The sequence below is a fragment of the Oncorhynchus mykiss genome, chromosome 1, assembly GCF_013265735.2.
Source record: "Oncorhynchus mykiss isolate Arlee chromosome 1, USDA_OmykA_1.1, whole genome shotgun sequence".
Taxonomy (NCBI): Eukaryota; Metazoa; Chordata; class Actinopteri; order Salmoniformes; family Salmonidae; genus Oncorhynchus; species Oncorhynchus mykiss.
The window spans coordinates 33,521,669-33,527,179 of NC_048565.1; positions in this window are offsets into that span (position 1 = coordinate 33,521,669).

Below are 5,511 nucleotides of genomic sequence, written 5' to 3' on the forward strand. Positions count from 1 at the left end.
CCTCCCACCATCAATGTGTAATAAGAATTTGGGTAATATGTGGCATCTGTTTAGTACTGGAACATTCACCACCCATTGGCTGAGAGACGGCAACCTCCGATGACTGTACAGTACATGGTGTCTTATTACTGCTCTCTTTATGTGTTGAAAACGAGGGAATAAAGGGTTTCAACGCACACACACATATTCACTCACACTCAAACACTGGCACGTTTGAGTTAGTGGCCATATATCTTGCTTAATAATTCCAATATGGTTTAATGCTGTTGTCATCAAGAGATTTAACTGTTATTATTCATTACATATGGTGGGCCATTAAACCACTTATATCCACAGATGGCCTTTACCTCACAAATCTCTTTCTCTCTCTCTCTCTCTCTCTCTCTCTCTCTCTCTCTCTCTCTCTCTCTCTCTCTCTCTCTCTCTCTCCTTTAATCTTCTACTATTTTTTATTGTTGTTGCATTGTCGAGAAGGAACCTGTAAGTAAGCATTTCGCTGGATGATGTATGTGTCCCTTACATACGACTAATAAAACTTGAAACTCTCTCCAACAAACACACACACACACAAAATGCTCACTAGGATATTTGTGTCATTTGTTACAGGATGGTGACATTGTTTACTACAATGCAAAGGACAGTGTGAGTATTTTTTATTCCTTTTCTGCCAATGAACAAACACATGGGTCTCACACAGAGCTGGATCTATAATCAACCCATAATCTCACTCAGAAAAAGACTAGTGGTTTGGTATACCACAGCTCCTGCCTCTCTTTCCAACTCACTCTTTTCACTCTTTGCTCTCCCTCTTTTCCTACCTCCTCATTCCCTTTCTCTCTTCTTCCCTTACACCTCCCTCTCTCCTTCCCTGTAAATATCCCTTGCCCCTCTTCCTCTCTCTTAGGTGAAAAGGTCCCTGGTGTGCTTCCACTTTAATTGACATTTGAGATGTATGAGCTGCTACTGTTGCTTTATCACTACTGTTTATTATGACTGCTACTGTTGTCTCTTCCTACCCCATGTTAATCCACAGAGTTTGGGCTAAACATGTTTCGGCTTGAAAATGAGGCAGGTTTAACCCAGCCTTCTCCACACACCATTTATTTCTCTAAACCGGTGTAGTATAATAACTAGACATGTGTCTAATGAGGGCCAGTGGATTTGACATGTACACCTACTTGGTCTTAGCCTCCCTGTTATAAATCACGGTCTAATATTCTCTTCTAGTTGGAGGTGAATCATACAGAGGGTAGGAAGAACCGGATCAGGCCAGCCTTTAATGGTATCAAACACATCAAACCACATGTTTGATTCTGTACCATTTATCATATTCCAGCCATTACAATGAGCTCATCTTCCTATAGCTCCTCCCACCAGCCTCATCTGGTGTGTACTCACAGCCATCGTAGATGTCAGTAGGGATGTGTACAGCAGTGTCGTTATCAGAGGTGAAGCGTTTAAACAACGGGTCCTCCTTAACAACTATTCTATTACAGCCTTTACAATGAGCCCGTCCTCATATAGCTCCTCCCACCAGCCTCCTCTGGGACACACAAACACATACTTGCACTATACACACATGCACGTATGTATGCATGAACGCACACACACACACACACACACTACACTCCCCTCCACAAACACACATACAGCGTAACCATAGATATGACACAGACTGTACAAATCCCTAGATAAATGGTTCCTTTATTAACAGCAGAGCAACATTTTTATGTTTATATTCTTTGTGTCTTTAACTGTAAAATGACCTTGGGGTCATGCACAGACAATTTTAGATCAGAACTCTAACACCCAGTGTTAAATGTAACACTTGTGTGTATATGTGACCCATTAAAAAAGTGTTAAACTAATACTTTTCAAAGTGTTGAAATACATACACCCCTAGAGTGTTGGTTCCCTAACGCCATGGGTTTTGCTGTTTTTTTTTGTGTTACGGAACAACACGTAGTTTTACAGTATTTGGGTTGGAGGGGTTATAACACTGTAGGTCTTATTTTCATATTTCCCAGCATGCCTTGCGAGTGAATGTGACAGATACCCATGACTGTGTTTATTAGTGACAGAGACAGGGTTGTTGCATTCATTAGGTTTCAGTCCAGAAGCATTTACCAAGTGACTGCCTAACTGAATGTTTTTTAATTGAAAGTAAGCCCTTCATGACCAATGTATTATACATTTCACAATGCCTAGTTATTCTCAACATTGTGGTCTGAAAATCCTGACTAATGGGGAACATCAGATGGTTATACTACAAAGCAGGATCAATGAGTTAGCCAGCTAACTTGTCCAAATAAAATAAAAATATTTTTTAGAAGGCTAACCTTGAATGGGCATGGTGTAATTAACTCAACATCCCTAAAGAGGAATGGGCCAAAATTCACCAAACTTATTGTGGGAAGCTTGTGGAAGTGGGAAACTTGTGGGAAACTTGACCCAAGTTAAACATTTCAAAGGCAATGCTACCAAATACTAATTGAGTGTATGTACACTTCTGACCCACTGGGAATGTGATGAAAGAAATACAAACTAAAGTAAATCATTCTCTCTACTATTACTCTGTCATTACACATTTATAAAAAAAAGTGGTGATCCTAACTGACCTAAAACAGGATTTTTTACAAGGATTAAATGTCAGAAATTGTGAAAAACTGAGTTTAAATATATTTTGCTAAGGTGCATGTAAACTTCCGACTTCAACTGTATATATATACAGTATATATATATATATATGTACTCTCTCTCTCACTCTGTTTACTGATTTCTATGAGGATTATAAATAGCAACAGCTTGTACTATTACCCAGTAGGCCACTGGGCTGACACATACTCATTACGGTCCACCAATCACAAATCTTCCCCCCCAGAGAACGCAGGAGGAAACATGGCAACAAGCCCCGACCCCTGCCAGCAGAGTCTGGGAAGGGACACCTGCACACACACACACATACTAATTTCCTACATGCACCCTCTCCTTCTCTGTGAGGTCAGTAGTGGGTAACCTTGGATCCAGACGCTATCCCAGCAGGCCGAGATGCATGCTGAAGGAGTGACTCCATCCTGCTGCCTCTACGTGTGAGGGCTGACGCAACACACCACACGCTATTGACCCTACACACAAACACACTGACTCAGTATGAACACCCACGCGTGCGCAAGTAAGTCCAATCACACACACACACGAACACACACAGAAAGCAGCACACCGGTCAATATTAGACAAAGCAGCCAGATTTAATGTCAGAAGGACTCAGGAGACACACCTTTCAGACACCAGGTAAATACTAGTGAACCACGCTGCTACCAACCAACCCATTACCACACCAACCAACTAGCAAACCAAATCTAACACATTCTGTCCCTTAATATTATGCAGCAAACAGGGAGAGGACATGCTGTCTTTTCATGTGTGGAGGTTCTCTCTATAGGGAGTATGTTGTAAACCTGAACAATAATACAGTTTATCAATAGAACACTTTCCACACAGCAAATGTGCAAGTGCTGAAAACTCGTTGTCGGGGTAAAAAGTGTTGTAAGTGTTATATCTGAGTGTTGATTCTAGTGGGGTTAACACCTGTTGTGAATAAATTAAGTGTTATCTGAAACACAGTGGAATCAACACCGCAAGGTGTTGTTGTTATTTGACTGTGTCAATTTAATTTCCATGAACTCTATCAGACATGGGAGGGGCCTCATTATTATGAGCTTTGTTGCAGGTTGATTTTTAGAATAGTTTGTTTTAATAGCTATGTTTCTTATTGCACACTGATTAATTAATTGATCTTACACTATACAAATATAAATACCTTACATTTTTCTAAACTAATCCAATCTATAAGCGGTTGGAATTATTGCCCCGCTACTGAGATGGTTGTTCCAGTTTAGATGATTTAGTTAGTCTTGCTTGTCAAGGTCTTCACCACAGCAGTCATTCTGAATCCAGGTTGTGGGTGATACAATAGTCAAATTGTTGGATATCTTCCCTCTGGTTGGATTCTGATATAATTACTAATCACTTCACAAACCAGCATATTATGATTTGCAGGTAGGATCTGTATACCACAAAGGTAACTTGGATTAACAACCAGAATTAACTACAGATACAGTGCCTTGCGAAAGTGTTCATCCCCCTTGGTGTTTTTACTATTTTGCTGCATTTCAATCTGTATTTTAAATTGATTTTAATTTGGATTCCATGTAGTGGACATGCACAAAATAGTCCAAATTGTTGACGTGAAATAAAAAAATGTATAAAAAAAAACAACAGTAAAGTGGTGCGTACATATGTATTCACGCCTTTGCTATGAAGCCCCTAAATAAGATCTGGTGCAACCAATTACCTTCAGAAGTCACATCATTAGATTGCACACAGGAGGACTTTAGTTAACTAAGTGTCACATGAGCTGTCACATGATCTCAGTATACTATATATACACCTGTTCTGAAAGGCCCCAGAGTCTGCAACACCACTAAGCAAGGGACACCACCAAGCAAGTGGCACCATGAAGACCAAAGAGCTCTCCAAACAGGTCAGGGACAAAGTTGTGGAGAAGTACAGATCAGGGTTTGGTTTAAAAAAATATATCTGAAACTTTGAACATCACGCGGCACACCATTAAATTAATTATTAAAAAATTGAAAGAATATGGCACCACAACACAGAATATGGCACCAAAACTCACGGACCAGGCAAGGAGGGCATTAATCAGAGAGGCAACAAAGAGACCAAAGATAACCCTGAAGGAGCTGCAAAGCTCCACAGCGGAGTTCGGAGTATCTGTCCATACGACCACTTTAAGCCGTACACTCCAGAGAGCTGGGCATTGGTGCAAACCCAACAACAACCCAGCAAATCTCATCACCCCGAGAACACCAACCCCCACAGTGAAGCATGGTGGTGACAGCGTGGGGATGTTTTTCCATCGGCAGGGACTGGGAAACTGGTCAGAATTGAAGGAATGATGGATGGCGCTAAATACAGGGAAATTCTTGAGCGAAAACTGTTTCAGTCTTCCAGAGATTTGAGACTGGGACGGAGGTTCACCTTCCAGCACCCTTAACCACTGCGCCACCCGTGAGGCCATGTTTGTTTTTTAACATTTATTTATTTATTTCGCCTTTATTTAACCAGGTAGGCTAGTTGCGAACAAGTTTTCATTTACAACTGCGACCTGGCCAAGATAAAGCAAAGCAGTTCGACACATACAACAACACAGAGTTACACATAAAACAAAAATACAGTCAATAATACAGTAGAAAAAGTATATATACAGTGTGTGCAAATGAGGTAGGATAAGGGTAAGGCAATAATAGGCCATGGTGGCAAAGTTGTTACAATATAGCAATTAAACACTGGAATGGTAGATGTGCATGTTACGGTGCGTGAATGAGGACCCAAAAGCGAATTAACGTAAACAGAGCTTCTTTAATGACAAAACATAGGTAGGCTCAGATGGACCGGCAGATTCCGACAGGACAGGACAAGGTTGCAGCAAAC